Raw genomic sequence first — 17,819 nt, forward strand, 5'->3', positions numbered from 1 at the left:
GCTATGCTCTTTGTCTTTCAAAGCCCATGGGTGCGATTATTTCATGATTATCAGACTTCCCATCACGCCTTATGGATAGATTTTTCTGTCCACAGCTAGTTTGAAACTGATCTTACCACTGTACAAATCAATATCCCATTTATTCTTTTAAGCTTTCAGTGACCTATTTAAAATTCTCTTCTTCAAACACAGTGTCCTGAATAGTTAGCCCACTTTTCATTGTATAGATTTTTCCAAATCTAGTCATAATTTAATTTATCCAAAGCAGAATGCCTGAGAGAGAATTGCTGGATGTGTTTGACTAGCTGGGAGTAAAGAGAGCAACTAAGGAAGATAAGGATATGGCAGAGAAGGCAAATGAGTTGTTGCATCAGTTCATATAACAGAGGATGTTGGGTTCCATTCTTTTCAAGTAATGAAGATAAGATGCTGTCAGAAACTGCGATCAACTCACAAAGTTGAAATATACTGTTGCCCCTTCCTGCTTACTCTCCCATTGGTCCAATATTCCAGAACGCTTGGGCCCAAAGACGCAAGTCTTCCACGGCTGAACACTGTGCCCTCAATCATTGCCTATATAAGTCAATAGTTAGTGCTGTCAAAGAGACTCTCTTCACATGTTTGCTTGCTGGTTTTAATGCCACTTTGGTCAATTATAGTAAATCAGTCTTATATTGGTGACCAACCAATCTAATAAAAAACATAATTACTCCCTTCATTAAACTCTGAAATACAGAACTCACTGAAGTGGAATGATATGAAAAAAGTCTCTTACTTCCACAGAGTGTGGGGGAGGGGAGAGAAATATGTGCTGTGGCGCCAAGATTCAATTAGAAAATTCTTGGCTTAAAAAAAAAAAAAAAAACAACTGATAATCCCTGACTTTTTCCAGGAGGTTGACAGAGAAGTGTTTCATTTTCTCTAGGAAAAACTGGATTCGTTAGGAGAAAACTGCCAACATTTCCTCCTAAATTAGAAATGTTAAATTAGTAAAAATTACTTTGGGACAGGAATATTCAACAAGACAAAAAAAATGGTGGTTTTGCAAATTGCACACTTAGGGTTTGTCTGTATTTAAAAGGCTGCAGCAGCACAGCTGCATTGGTGACACTAACGCTTCAGAGAAGATGCTACCTATACTGACAGAAGGGCTTCTGCCATCCGCACAGCCCTCCACCTCCCCGAGAGGCGGTAGCTAGGATGGGGGAGAAGCCCTCCTGTCAACGTAGCACTGTCTACACCAGGAGTTAGGTCCAACTAACTGCATTGCTCAGGGTGACGTAGTTATACTGACATAAGTTGCTGGCATAGACCAAGCCTTAGGCTATGTCTACATTGCACTTTCGTCAGTAAAACTTTTGGCACTCAAGGGTGTGAAAAAAACACCCCCCTGACCGACAAAAGTTTTACTAATGAAAAGCACTGATGTGGACAGTGCCTTGTCGGCGGGAGACCACACCCTCGTCGGGGGTGGTTTTATTTCGTCAGTGGGAGAGCTCTCTCCTGCCGACAAAGAGCAGCTACACTGCATGCCTTACAGTGGCAAGGCTTTAGCAGCATAGCTGTGTACACATAGCCTTAGGGATAAAGCAAACCAGAAAATTATTAAGACTAACATAATACAATACCCCCAAATGCATCTGGAATAAATCTCTCTCTCTCTCGTGTGATACTGCTCCAGTAAATCCCAACCCCATTCTGATTTCTAAGCAGGCTTTAGGATTCCCTCTCTCAGCAATGAAAACAGGAAGCACAACCTTCTACCACAGAGGTCCCCAATCTGTGGGGCGCACCCCCCTAGGGGGTCACAGAGGAAGGTTTGGGGAGGGCAGGGAGGGAACGGCACCCAGCTCTGCTCCTGGCTGCCGGGTCCACACCTGGGCCCCAGCCCCACTCCCGCCCCCAGCTACGGCCCCAGCCTCAGCCCCCTTACTCCTGTCCGCTTCTCCCCCTCCTGCAGCCGTGGCCCCTGCTCCTAGCTAGGGTTGCCAATTTGGCTTGGATGTATTCCTGGAGGTTTCATCACATTACATAATCTTTAATGAAAGATTACTCTAATTCCTGGAGACTCCCAGACCATCCTGGAGGGTTGGCAACCCTACTCCTGGCCCTGGCTTCTGGGGGCGGGGAGGGGGCGCGGGCAGGAGTCGGGGAGGCATGAGATAAAAAGTTTGGGGACCACTGTTCTACCATAAGAGACCCGGACAAACTGGAAGTAACCTGACTCTTCCTCCTGTGGCCAGAGGATGAGAGCATGGCTGAGAAGTTAAAAGTCTCCATGAGCAAGAGTGCAGCACATCCCACACACCAATCTCTCATTACATTTCAGCTATTTTTGGAGAACCATTGCAGCTTCAGGTGGGACTGAATACTCATTTACTTAGTGAAGTGCGGTTGTGATGTGGGAGAGGAATAGGAGTACATATGAGGGATTGAGAAGATAAATCTTATCCTGAGGCAAATTAGAAATCATTTGGTGTTTGTTGTTGGTCTGGCTGAAAAGAGCAAGAGATCAGGGAAGTGCTCAAATGCAAAACCTCCTCTCACTATCTACAATACCTCCAGACTATCAAAATAAATAAATAGCAATATATTCCACAACTGAGCACCCACAACTCAATGACTTCAGAGGGCAGTTGCTTGGCACCTCTCAAGATCTGTCCCCAAATTTCCACAGGGTGGACTTTTATTATTATTAACAACCAAGTTTATTAGAGGAGTAATACTGTAGTATTGGCCTAAGGACCAACCAAAAATGGGGCCCCATTGTGCTAGACACGATAAAAACACAGAGTAGTTGATAGTCCCTGCCCTGAATAGCTTATGAGCGAAAACAGACAAGACAGACAAAGAGCAGGGGTAGAACACACAAGCCCAGCGAACAATGTGATGGAAACAAACGTCATGTTAGTGCCAAGATTCTTTTTTAAAAGGTGTCTTTAGTTAGGAGGGGATAAGATAATTTGAAAGAAAAATGAAGGGAGAAGGCACACTGAAAGGAAGGGGACTCAGAGGAAGGGGAGGTGATATGGACATTGAAAAGCAGGCATTTTGACCACTGAAGCTGTAATACAAAGGGTATGTTTACATGGGGATACTCAGGAAAGTTAAGGTGAATCAGCTAAAGATGTGAAGTCAGTGCACCACTTCCCTGCCCACATGGACCCTCTCATTCAGGAGTAAAGTGGCCTAATCTGGCCACTGCTCCAGGGTGTAAAACAGCACCGTATCTTATCTCTGCAGCTGCACCAACTGCTAACACAGAACCAAGCATTTTTACAAGTCATTTTTCAGGCACAATAAATTAATTTAAACTAGCAAAACAAAAAGGAACAAAGCTGAACAATAAGCCAAGTCTACTGCCAAAGGCAAAAAATTTTCTTTCCATTTAAATTTCTCTTTAGGCTACACTATCACAGTATCTGTAGTACAGCAAAGCATCCTCTTTCACCAGTGGCTGAGCTAGAGGAACCTGGTGAGACAAGTTATGCTGGGAGTTTCACGAATGGAAATCAGCCATAGCCAAGGGTCAATACGGTAGACAACAGAAAGGGGACAGTCCCACAGCTGCTGCAATGTCTACATTAGCTATTCTTTATCCAACAGAGCCAATTTCTGGGTTGTCCAGACCCTGGCCTCTTGTACTTAAAAACTGTTGCCAATTCTCACTTTTTAAATCACAAGTATCAGGATATTTGGTGTTTGTCATAAAGCCTCAGCTCCCAGACTCGTGTGAATGCATGAAAATCTTTTTTCAAATGAAAAGTAAGGTGAATTTCATGGTTGCAAAGAAAATCATGACCATGCACACCCTAAAGTTTCAAAAACCAGTAGGTAAATAAAAAGAATCCAACATGTATTTATTTTTTAATAAAATTGACTGATTTTTTTTAGTCAATCTCATAATTTGTGGAGGCCTGACCCCACAATTTGATTTTTGAATGGTTGGTGTTGGCAATAATGTGTTTATGCAGCACAAAACATGAGTCAGCTGCAAGATGAATCAACAACTCCCATAAATCATAAAGGGTATGTCCTGCACTGATGCAGAGAGCAAGTCTCCCTGCGCATGTAGACAGATTCGCACTAGCAGGACTCAAGTTAGTGCGCTAAAAATAACAATGTGGACATTCAGGCTAGGGCGGAAGATCAGGCTGTCAAGTCCATCCGACCCCGTAGCTTGAGCCCTCAAGTTCCAGCCCAAACTGGAACAGCTACATTGCTATTTTTAACATGCTAGCTCCAGCCCTGCTGATGCTAGTCTGTCTACTTGGGCTGGGAGACTTGCTCCCTGCTGCGGTGAAGACATCCCCAAAAGAGACATCATGGTAAATCAATATAACATGATTTTATTGTGTCTGCAAGGAAGTGCCACTTTGCTGAGAAAAGAGACTGATGGGGATAACTTTTCGCCTTTAAAAGTAGTTTTGAATTATCTGAAGCCATCACATTGAGTGGTGAATAACCTATGAAGTCCCGTAAGCACATCATCGTTATCTGTGCCCTCCACTGCTTGTTCACTCCTACTGCCAGACACACTCACTTGTTGCATCTTATCTCAAATCAGATTGTAAGCTTTTTGGAGCAGGGACCAAAAAGCTTCCTAGCATAAGGAGGCCCTCAGATACATATTTTGTATCATCAAGATATTAAATACCTTCCAATTCCAGATAGAAAAAAGCCTGATCGCTATTTATACAGTCCTAAAACAAGAAAGAAAAAGATACTCTAATATACGAAAAGAATTCCTCAATCACCATGGAACACAATCACCTCTGAGGTAAACGGTTACAAACACCAAAAAATGAAGTAAATGTCTTTGAAGTGTGGTTTTAATATGCTTTGTAAAGGAGTAGCATTTATTTAGAGGGACATTTTAATTTTTTCCCCCCTCAAGCTCCTTTATCAAAGCACAACCATGTAATATATGTTACACCACAACATCTGTACTCTACAGTCAAAACTAAAAAGTGAAACTAAAACTATAACCTCCGCTTAAGCAAGTATTTCTCTTTTCTTAGGTGAAGAAACAAAAAAAATCAAGTGGCCCAAGAGCACACTTTCCTGAGTGAGCCATTCTGCTAAGGAGCAGAAGTTTTGCAGTTCGACATAATTTCACAGCATAACATAACAGCCAAACCAGCATGATCGATTTTAAAATTTTACATAATGTGTTTTTGGAAGGCTACTTTCCCCCCAGTAGGTGCAAACAAACCCAGCGGCCACAGGACGCAAAGCTCTATGCACTTCCCACTTTCTCAGCCAAACTTAATAGCTGTGAAGATTTACAGTAAAACATTAAATTTAGTGTTATTTCAAAATACTTCCTAACTTTACATACTAATATTAATTTGGGAACTGGAAGAACTTGGTATTGACAACACTTAGTCTTTCTGGCAACAAAAATATTCTCGCTGAAAGATTAGATTCCCAAACTTAGTTACTCGGAAGGTAGCATAAATATAGCATGTAAGTAAGTATTCAAAAGTATTTACCAACAGTTACCAGGAGGGGTATCTGAGACACTACATTTCCTATACTTAAAGAAAGAACAAACAGTGGTATCTCACTGTAGCCAAGGATTGGCTTTGTATAGGACTTATTCACTGGTCATATCACAATTCTTACATGGCAGCACATCACTAGTGTTAGTTTAACACAGAGGTGTACATAAGTGCCAGTTAAAGTGAGAAATGCTAGAATTAGCACCAAAGAAACGTTAAATGTATATATAATTGCTAAGGATGGGTATTCACACATCCACCACAATGTAACTCATGCGCCCACTCTCTTCTTTTCTAACTCTAGCTTTTCTTCATTTTAAATGACATTGTTTTATCTAGACACCGAGTGTTAAAAATTGCCCTGCGCCCATCCCGATTCCACAAAAACTGAATACACTCTCTCTTTGGCACCATTCTTTTAATGGCACTGTTATTTTAGGCTCAGTGGCCATAACAAAACTACCTTCTGCCTCTCCTCATTCCTTCTTCTTGTAACTGTATAGTAAACCCAGTATATGGCCGCTGTGACGTTGTGCAGTCTATATGGTTTTATAAAAATATGATAAGTGAATATAATGTAACTGGAATATGCTTCATGCAAAAGGTCTCTTGTTAGGTATCATTACAAAGTTTATAATCTACTGAGTGTGGTCATGCTATTTGTATAAACGTACCACTCTTGTATCTAAAACTAGAAATATGAAATATAACTCTGAGGGCCTATTGTCATTATGTAAAGTGTGGGCCATTAATGATGGTTTGGAATCTTGATGACTCCCATTGTCTGCAGATGGCTGGGTTTACCTGTGAGTCTTCCTGTATATGTGTCTGCTGGCAAGTGAGTAATGAAGTCTTGCAGTGACATGTGATCATGTCACCTGAATTGGAATCCATCTTTAACCTGGTGCTTTTCCAGTGAGGGGGGGTGGAAACCCAGAGGGACAAAGGGTTCCCGCCTTATGCAAAAGATATATAAAGGGGTGGAAGAGAACAAAGGGGAGAGAGGAGCCATCATGAAGAATCCCCTAGCTATCACCTGAGCTGCAACAAGAGCTGTACCAGGGAAAAGAATTGTGCCCAGGCCTGGAAGGTGTCCAGTCTGAGAAAAACTTAACTGAAGCATCTCTGAGGGTGAGATTATCTGTATTTAGTTTGATTAGACATAGATTTGTGCATTTTATTTTATTTTGCTTGGTGACTTACTTTGATCTGTCTGTTACATTATGATCTGTTAATCACTACTTTGAACCACTTAAATCCTACTGTCTGTATTTAATAAAATCACTTTTTATTTAGTAATTTACTCAGAGTATGTATTAATACCTGAGGGAGCAATCAACTGTGCATATCTCTCTATCAGTGTTATAGAGGGCGAACAATTTATGAGTTTGCCCTGCATAAGCTTTATGCAGGGTAAAACGGATTTATCTGGGTTTAGACCCCATTGGGAGTTGGGCATCTGAGTGCTAAAGACAAGCACACTACTGTGAGCTGTTTTCAGATAAACTTGCAGCTTTGGGACAAGCGATTCAGACCCTGGGTCTGTGTTGGAGCCAGACAGGAGAGTCTGGCTCAGCAAGACAGGGTGCTGGAGTCCTGAGCTGGCAGGGAAAACAGGAGCAGAGGTAGTCTTTGCACATTAGGTGGCAGCTCCCAAGGGGGTTTCTGTGATCCAACCCGTCACAGCCGCCTCTCCTGCATAGATACTGTATGCAAGATGATGAGGTGACCTTACATCTTTTAGATTTATTTAAACACCCAGGCAGTTCAAGAATCTCTGGAGCTCTCACTGAATCCATTTGCTTGGGCCACCCACTACAAAACCCAGATATAATGTACAATTTGCTTTGCCCCACTGCCAGCTACAAACTCCTATGCCAGCTGGGGAAGCATGACTGAAGCCCACAAGAGGCAACAAAGAACGTGCCTAAAACCAGCAGGTATATTTACAAAGAGAGCTAGTGAAACAGAAGATGGAGCCCCGGTTTCTTCTTCAATAGGAGAGAACCAGCAACATGCTCAGGCAAGGCCAAGATTAAGGTGGAGAGAACCTCACCAAGAAGTTGTCAGTTCCCAGTTCCAGAGCAGCGTCTCACGCTAAACTCCGTGGAGCGCTGGAACACATGCAGTACGTAGCACACCAACATTTCCATTTCCCCTTTGGGGTTGTGGTCTCTGTGGCTCCTCCAGCTACAGTTTAGTAGGATCGGTCAAGGCAATGCTGCCAAATATTATCCTCCCTGCAATTTTACACTTAACACTGAACAAGTTAGACAGACCCTTCTACCAAAGACTAGCTCTCACCATTCCCCACGTTTGGCTTTTTCCCATAGGGATTTATTCTAAATCTCAAAATACTGTGCTGCTAAGCTACTTGATAGTGTGTAAAAGCCAATTCCACCTATGCAGCCAAAGAACTCATATGCTAATTATACCCATAGACTAGATGCTTGGCTCTCAGACTTTGGTTAGCTATTCAGACACTTTGAATATGCATCTGAATGGTAACTATTGTTGTATGCAGTGTTGTTGCAGCTGTTTGGTTTCCAAGATATTAGAGAGACAAGGCGGATGAGGTAAATCTTTTACTGGACCAACTTCTGTGGGTGGGAGAGAAGCTTTCAAATTTACACCTGTGTAAGCTCGAAAGCTTGTCTCTCCCACCCACAGAAGTTGGCCCAATAAAAGATATTACTTCAAACCTCCCCTTGTCTCTCTACTTAACTATTGTGGCATTCCCCCGTGTTTCCAGTAACTCATAATATCAAGTCCCATGATACTCAAGGTCTGCTTGAGATGTTTTATTCAGATTTACCTTCTCAGGTTGCTCTCCACAGCAGAGCCACTCTGCTTCGTGTGGTGGCAGCGAAGTTATATTTACTAAAACCCCATGTTCTACATTCCTAGGTTCTGCCTCTTCAGGCAGGAGGATTTCAGTAAAGGTAAATTCCCTGCCAGCACATATAGCATGACTTACACACTGCAAAAGAGGGTGAATATCACATGAACAGGAGGAGTAGGGAAAACGCAAAACAGTAGTGAGATGAGCATGGTAATGGATGAAGAAATCTAAAGCCTACCTAAGTGCATTGTCCTGTAGACTCTAAATGTAAAATCAGGCAGAATGTCAGCAGTATACACAACAGACTAAATCTTGATCTCACTAAATTCAACAGGAAAACTCCCACTAACATCAATGGAACGAAGATTTGGTGAAAAGGCTGTAGATTCTCCACTGCTAAAATCTGCCAAGGTATAACAGACACTGTGGCATCCTAAGCAGAGTATATAAGATGTACCGACATTCAAGGTATAAGAATCCGGATGAATAGAATAGGAGTTAACCCCTTTAGCAGCCAGGTATCTACAAGGAACCTGATTTTTTTTTTTTAATGGGACTTCTGAAATTAGACTTTATGGGACTAACCTTTTTCCCTAGTGGAAAATTATTTCTGCGTTCTGTTACTGCAAAAGGATTCACAGAGCCGTGCTAAGAATGTTTATTTGGCTAACTGCTTGCAGTGTTGTTGTGGCCGAGTCGGTCCCAGGATATTAGAGAGACAAGGTTGGTGAGGTAATATCTTTTATTGGCCCAACTTCTGCTGGTGAGAGACACAAGCGTTTGAGCTTACACAGAGCTCTTCTTCAGGTCTGGGGAACTTACACAGAGTGTCACAGTGAAATACAAGATAGAACAGATTGTTTAGCATAAGTAGTTAACACATATTTCAACTGACCATTCAAGGTGAAGTGGCCCATTAGTTGGCTAACCACATTTCAGGCATTTTGTTAAAGCTTCAGTGATAGATTTCTCTGTCACTCCAGGAACAAGAAATCTTTCCAAATCAATGTAACACTTCAGTGTGGGCTCTCCAAAACATCCTAAAAGAGCTGGGTGTCTAAGGATTTGTCTATGCTTACAGCGCCCCAGCTTGGTGCTGCTGTACCACTTAGTGAAGACGCTATCTGCACCAACGGGAGAGCTTCTCCCATCAGCACTCCTGTTGACGTAGCACTGTCTACACCAGGGGTTAGGTCGGTACAACTACGTCGATCGGGATGGGGATTTTCCACACCTCTGAGCTACGTAATTATACCAATGTAATGTACGTTGGTAGTGTAGACCAAGCCCGAGGTTGAGAAATGCAGTTTCCTAAGGGAGCTAATGCAGCAACCTCTACTTGTAACATTAAATTAGCTCTAGGAAAAGGATATTATTGGGTGAAATCCTGGCCCCATTAAAATAAATGGCAAAACTCTCAACAATATTAGAAGGGCCAAGATTCCATCCAGTTTCATTATAGTACATTGAATTTTTATGATGAACTGAAAATACAATATTCACTGGCTCCTCTGATCTAGCAAACACTTAAGCATGTGAACAACTTTATGTTCAAATGGGGAAGTTGCTCACGTGCGTAAAAGCGTTTGCAGGATCAGACCCAACAAGTATTTAACAGCATATAAAGACACTGAAAAGAAAAAGGTAGCAAGTGTGAGCAGTAGACACAAAGTATTTTAGTTTACAGGACAGAACAGAAAAAAAGGTTTTATGTATGTTTGTGAAGAACAGCTTCAAGACTCAAAGAAATGTTAGCATTTTGTCTCTTGCTGCTCATCAAGAGAGGTGAGTTTCAGGAAATAAAGTGACATGCAGCCTGTGTACTTTAAACCACTTTCTGATCTTCAAGTCACACAAACCCCTCTGCATTCAGCACTAACCACAGGCACCTATTTCCCTAGCAACAGTTTGCAGGCCAATTTCATTTTGACTGAAGAACATTTAACAAGTTACATAAGGAGCACTGCATGTTGGTGCTGTAACAGCAGCTGCTTTTCACACTTACCCAAATGTTATTTACATAGTATTGAATGGGCCAATACAGAACCTAAGACAAAAAATTACAAATAAAAGTGACTAATCCATATTAAACAATAACACTAAAAGACAAACTTTGTTTAGCCAAGTTTTAATATAAAGCAGATTTCTCTTTATTCTTCAACAGCACATTTAGTCTGTTACTTATTAGAGCAACTTATTATTAGAGAAACTTATTACTTTCCTTTGTCCATCGAGATTTGAGACTTTGAGAATCAGACTAGATAGCAAAAGAACAAGACAACATAGCAATTATATGTTAACTTTAGGGATATTTTACTAGCTACAAAAATTAACAATTTTTACGCTTAATATTCAAAATCTGTAGAAATCCCAAACTGTGCAGATGATCTGAAGAAGAGCTCTGTGTAAACTCAAAAGCTCATCTCTTTCACCAACAGCAGTTGGTCCAATAAAAGATATTACCTCGCCTATCTTGTCTCTCTAATATCCTGGGACCAATACAGCTACAATACTGAATACAGGATTGATATTGTCTGTATTAAGAAACCCTAGGCTTATACTGGACCAATTATAACATCCGTCCGATTCACAATACACATTTCCAAACTTATTTGATCCTTACCAGACCTAATCAAGACATCAGGTCATTGACTGAACTTTCACTGGCATGGTATTAACTAAATTTTGGAAACACAAATTTCATTATATGGTCTTTATGTCAATAGTATTAACAATACATTGGAGGGGAAGAAAAAGGGAATAGGAAATGGTAAAAAAGGAAAGAGTAAAGTCAAAGAAAACCAGTTATGAGATGTCTTTGCTATCCTGACCTGTAAGTTCATTTTTTATTCAAAACACGAATGATACTTTAAAGATACTTGCTGTAATAACTGTTTGAAAATATAAAAAAAATACAAATAGGATTACTCAAGCACTGCATGGTTACTAGCTGTGGAATCTTCCCATTAGTTCAAAGCATGCTCCCCACAAGCCTACTTCAGAACTGATCTCAGTTCTACAAGTGTTTTGGGGTTTTTTTAAAACCAGTATATACAAAAGTTGGGATGGACTCACGAAGAAAGTATGTATGGGAGGTTTACATAGCACTGGCATAGTACAATAACAGACTCCCATTCCAAACACTATCTTCAGTATTCCTGAGAGGCAGCTGCTCCTGTACAGTTGTGGTTTCAGCCAACTTCTGTGATAAATCCCTATTTTAGCACCCCCATAATTTTGGCTTGAGACTTGTTACGTTTACACTGAGTTCAAAGAAGGATGATTTTCTTTAGTCTTTGCAGAAACAGTCGCTTTTGAACTAGAGCTCATTAAAAAATTACTCTGAGTAGAAATGTTGATATTTACCTTATGTCTGTCTCTATCATAATAAAACATTGTTTTTCATTTGGTTTATCAGGAACAGCACTGGGAATATTGTTATCAAGTGTAAATGTGTGTGCATGCATGTGTATATATGTAGTATATTTTACCATAACAAGCTTAACGCTGAACAAAAATAAATGCTATTCTTTCAGCAGTATTTTCAAAATATATACATCACAAAACATTTTGAAAAACAAAAAAAATTAAATATGCACATTAATGACACACATTGGTCAGCATCCAAAGCAGGCTCTCAAACACATACTTTTCCCATATCCTGATAAAGTTATACACTTTCCCATTCAACTATCTATACAAAATTATTCTCAGCAACAGTAATTGTAAATACTTTACAAAAGAATTCTCCATGAAACAAAATGAACCAATTTCAGATTGCCATGCTGGAGCATAGCTTCACAGGAATATGATATGAAGATTAATCCTACTGAGGGTAGGAGAACAAGGTACCCAACACCCTGTCCAGAAAAGAGGGGACGGAGGCAAAGCTTATGCAACAAACTCACAAGAGGAGGTATGACAGTCAAGGTTCAGTCACCCCAATGGGAGAACAGGGTGGTCTGAATCCCAAAAATAAACAATTGAATCAACCAATTGTAGACAATGTTATGGTGTATAAAAATATGCCAAATAAGATCTTTTATGAAAGCTTGTAATGCCCTGAACTTGATGGTCATTAAGAGAGATATATATAGGTTATGGTTATGAATGAATGCATATATATAGGTGTAGAAAATTGTAACTGTAGTGCAACTGCAGCATCACCTCACAGCAGCGTGGTGAGTCAATTAGGCAGGGAAGGCACCTCCCAGGCCAGGTGTTTACACAAAACTAGCTCCAAGAACTTACCATTGTCCAGCCAGGTAGAGACAATGGTTGACCATTAAAGGTAATGAGAAAACATTGAAACAACTTGAAACTGAAAAGAAAAACCCAGGGCTTGTCTACACTGGCATTTTACAGCAAGGCAACTTTCTCGCTCTGGAGCAGAGGGCTCTAGGGTGGGGCCAGGGGTGAGGGGTTTGGGGTGTAGGCAGCTCCAGGACTGGGACCTGGGGAGAGGTGCCTCTCCCCACCGCAGCCCTGCACACCCCAACTTGCGCCCCACCCACCCCACTACCTCTCTCCTCTCCAGGCCCGTGGCGGCATGTCTGCGCGGCCCTTGACAGCCTGCTGCGTGGCTGCGCAGCTTAGAGGGAACTTAGTGCGGTGCCCCATATATGGATTCAGAGCTGAAATGGACTATATCCACAACGTCACAGAGGTGGCCTTGAAATGGCTTTTGGACCTACAACTGCATCTATAGAATGTTGCTCTGTACACGCCACACGCACACAATAAAAAACAAGAGAAGTCAAATGACCATCACATTCTACAATTTAAGCTATTTTTAAAAGGATCAAAGCACAGTATTATGGAGCAACCCTACTCCCGCTTCTTGTAACTCATTGAGCCTTCAATATCTCCCTTTCTTCTTTTGAATTTTTTGTTCCATTTGAACTCCTTGAGCTATTTATTTTCTTGCCCACAAATGTAATATATTATATGCTCATCTCCTAGATACATCTGCATCACCTGACTCCCTGAACAGAGTACAGGTAACTTGGGAGCAATATTTTGTTGATCCATTCCCTTAAACACAGGAAGTTTAAATTTGAATGTGTTTTTTCCTTTACAGTCAACCTCAGAGTGACACCAGGAACAGTCTGTGATTTTCTCATATTATCTCCAGTGCACTGGTAGGTTTCAGTTTATCCAGCACCGCTGACATGCTTTTAAATCTCAATGATTACTGCTTTTCCACATGGCACAAGAACTGAAATCAGAGCTTTGTTTACACTCAACCTACTGTTTGCAATTTCATGTCTAAGGTTAGATACTGGAGAGTTCATTTTTAATCCTTAAGTGAGCAAAACTTAGCTCACATTCCAAAGGTTATGAACTGCTATGCTTTTATTTAAGAAACACCAACAATTAACCAGTCTAGGCTATTTTAAGAAATAAACACATGATTTACCCTCACAGATTTCATGGCAGCATTTTGTATAAACTTAGTGTGAGAATTACTGAAGCCCAACCCTTCCTCACCTAACATAGTGTTGTTGTTAATTATTTGTATTACTGTAGGGCACAGAGACTGCACAAGTGAGATCAGGAACACATTGTGCGAGACGCTGTATAGATACATACCAAAAAACATTAAGTGGAGAGGTCCACACAATTGAATCTGTACAGATTGTAACAGGGTGCTTGGAGGGCCTAGTGGTTGGTTCGCCTGACTTCTGGCCCCTCGTTTTCCTGGTCAAGGTGCCTCAGTCTTTCAGGCAGTGGGGGTATATATTCAAGAATTCTGAAAGACTTCAGATATAAAGTATTTGAGCTGCTAACAATATAGCCTCATTAAAATCAGCTGCTGTTCTACAGGATTGGAAGGTTGCAAATGTTATCCCTGTATTTAAAAGAAGACACAAGGGGTGACCCGGGGAATTACAGACTAGCCAGTCTTACATCTGTACCTGACAAACTGGTTGAAATAATAATTAAAAATAGAATAATGAAGCACGTGGAAGATTATGATAAGATCTAACCAGCATGGCTTCTGCAAATAAAAAAAAATCTCACTAATCTATTAGAGCTGTTTTGAATACATCAATAGAGTAATAGATAAAATAACTTGTCGACATAATTTATTTAGACTTTCAAAAGGCCTTTGATAAGGTCTCTCACATGATGCTAAGAAACTAAGCAGTCATTGGGTGAGAGGCAAAATATTATCATGGATCAAAAATCAGCTCAGAGATAAAATAAAGAGTAGGATTAAATGGTCAATTTTTACCATGGCAAAAGGTTACCAGTAGGGTACCTCAAAGTTCCATTCCAACTCTAATGTTGTTTAATACATTTATTAGTAATTTAAAAATGGGAGTGAGTAATGAGTTAGCAAAATTTGGAGATGATACAGACTTATTTATGTTGTCCAAAACCAGAGAGGACTGTGAAGAACTTCAGAGAGACCTAACCAAGATAGGTCACTGGGAATATGGTGGCAATGAAGTTAAATGTTGATATATGAACATATATATATATATGATATGGAAGGAAAAATTAAAGTAGTCATACTCCTTACAAAACTCTAGATTAACTGTATTATAATACCATAATATAAATCAATGCTCTGCCCTCATTTTGAGTACTGTGTTATGTACTCCCCACCCCCACCATCTCAAAAAGGATACCGCAGAATCAGATGAAGAAGGGCAACAAGAATTATTAGAACTAAGGGAAAAAAATCTATCATCTGAAAATTAAAAAGATCAGGATTGTTTACCAAACAACAGTGATCCTGATTCAAGAATTTAAAGTAAGAAGGGTATAACAGAAGGCAGATAAGGAGTTTTGGCCTTCTTTCTCACAACACAAGAACAAGGGAACATTCAATTAAATTAAAAGATGGCAAATTCAAAATTGATAAAAGGAAACACTTTATCACATGGTATGTAATCAGACTCTGGGACTCATTATCTTAGGAAGTAGTTAAGACTTCATAGTACATTCTTAGCAAGTTTCAAAAACAGATTGGATATTATTGTGGATAACAAGAATACCCAGAGTTATAGTTCCAAACATTTTGGAAGGGATATTAAATCTCAAACTTCAGGCTTAAATCATTCTGTTATTATTAAAAGATTAGGATGTGGCCTAATGATTATGGCAGATTATTCCACATCTGACTACTGCAAGATTCTTATTGTTTTTTCTGAAATATCTGTCAGAAACAGGATAATGAACTACATGGACCTCAGATCTGAACCAGTGTGGTAATTCCTATGTTCCTAAAAGACAAGCTATGACCCAAATATTTTACAATCTAAAACAGACAACACAAAGAGTGGGATAACAGAGGCACAAAGAGGGGAAGTGACTTGACAAAGGTCATACTTAAGATCAGTTGCAGAGCTAGGAACAGAACCCACTCTCATAACTCTTAATCCATTGCCTTATCCACTACACCATACACCCTCTCATGGAAGGGGACTCTGTTTAAGAACACAATTTAATGTCCAACTTGAAACTGCTCAGCACCATGTAGGACCAAACCCCAAACCACCACCCTTCCCAAAAACAAGCACACACACACACACACCCCTCAAGAAATTATTAAAGCACTACATCCTGTGGTTAGAGTGTAACTGATTCCCAAATGAACTTCTTGGTAATCCAATCTTTCCATTCTGGGCACACATATGAGGTCTAACAACCTCAGAAGCCACCACACCAGATGGAGCAGGAATGGTCCATGTGGTTAAAGCAAAGGACTCAAGAGAGCTATGTTCTAATTCCTGCCAGTGCCACAGACTTCAAGTGTGGCCTTGGGCATGTCCCAGCTTCATTGTCCCTTTCCCCCAGCTGTAAAATGGAGATAACACCACTTTTTCCATAATGGTGTTGATAAGCGAGCTTAATATTCATAAGATACTTCTGAGGGGTATAAAAGTTCAAATAATTATCTGTTATGCACAGATAATTTAGATTGTTCTTAACACAACAGTAAACATCATTTTTGGCATTTCCATAATTCCATTGGACTGTATTTCAATTTCTCTTACTTTGGCTCATGCAAATTATCCCTTGGGAAAATTCATGAAAAAACAATTCTGGCCTTTAAAATACCATGTGAAATAACAATTAAAACATTCTACACATAGGCTGTTGACTGATATTCTGCTATCCCTACTGTGCATGCAGCTCTCCTGTTGACATCAAGAGCTGAGGAGTTTACGTATGGAACAGCAGTATGTCAGAGCCTACATCAAAAATGCTATTACAGGACATCCAAGTTCTTTCACTTGGTGTTTGTTACGTAGTGCTTCGGAAAATTAAGTTTGGTTTTGCAACAGCAAAGCAAATCAGTACAACTTAATAGGACATGTAGGTAGCTTGAGGTGAGGGATACAATTAGGACTTTCCTTCCAACCTTATGATAAGGAAGCCACAACTTCTCTAGATACCAGGCCCACCAATGGGGGCGGGCAGCCGGGAGCGCAAAGGGGGCAATTGCCCAGAGGCCCAAGTGATTTAAAAGGGCGCAGGGGCATCCGGCCGCCACCAGCAGTGCAGCAGGACTAAGGCAGGCTTCCTTTCCGCCCTCGCTCCATACCGCTCCCAAAAGCGGCCGGTACGTCCCTGCAGCCCCGGGGAGGAGGTCTCCGCGCGCTGCCCCCAACCCGAGCGCCGACTTTACTGCGCCCATTGGTCACTTTCAGGAGCCACCAGAGGTAAGCGCTGACCCCCTGGCCCCCTCCTGCACCCCAACCCCCTGCCCCAGCCTAGAGCCCACACCTTAACTCCCTCCCAGTGCCCACACTCCTCACCCCCTCTCGCACCCCTCACCCCCTCCCAGCGCCCACACCCCCTCTCACACCCGCAACCCGCATCCCTCCCAGGAGGGGGGGTGGAGTGAGCAGGGGGCGGGGCCTCAGAGAAGGGGCGGGACAGGGCATGGTCTCAGGGATAGGGCAGGAGGTGGGGCAATGTTTTGTCTTTGGGTTTGTGCAACCCCACTGGGCAGGCAAATGGAAGCCCTGGCCGTGCCGGAAGAGCGCACCCAGCAACGCAGACAGTGCAGGCGCAGCACCGCCCAAATGTCAGGCAGACAACATCAGTGCGGGCATGGCTTGTGCGTGCGGGGGGGCCCATTGACTGTTCTGCCCTGGGGCCTGGAATTGCTGTCAGCGGGCCTGCTAGGTACAATTCTGGCCACCACATGAATCATCATCAATAATTCATCCTTTTATATTGCTCAAATTTACACTAAAAGCAGCCTTCTAATGAAGTGAGAGACAGTTTCATTTGTATGGACATTCAATTAAAGAAGTATTCAAACAGTGGTGAATGCATGTTGATTCAGTGATAAGGTGGGAAATGAAGCTTGTGTGATGTGAACTTTTTAATTTAACAGAAATATAAAGAGGAAACCCTTGTCACCTCCCCATCAGTTGCTTTTCTCCAGAGAATCTGTCTACCAGTTCCTCAGGCCTCGTTTGTCCTGTGAGACCAGATATTGTTCAAAA

General features: G+C 41.4%; 1 protein-coding gene across 1 annotated transcript in view; it reads right to left on the reverse strand.

The window, feature by feature from the left end:
• ADCY7 (adenylate cyclase 7) overlaps window positions 1-17,819 on the reverse strand; it is a 117,232-nt gene that overhangs the window by 73,670 nt on the left and 25,743 nt on the right. The window lies entirely within an intron of this gene.

Source organism: Chrysemys picta, chromosome 14, assembly GCF_011386835.1.
Source record: "Chrysemys picta bellii isolate R12L10 chromosome 14, ASM1138683v2, whole genome shotgun sequence".
NCBI classification, from domain to species: Eukaryota; Metazoa; Chordata; order Testudines; family Emydidae; genus Chrysemys; species Chrysemys picta.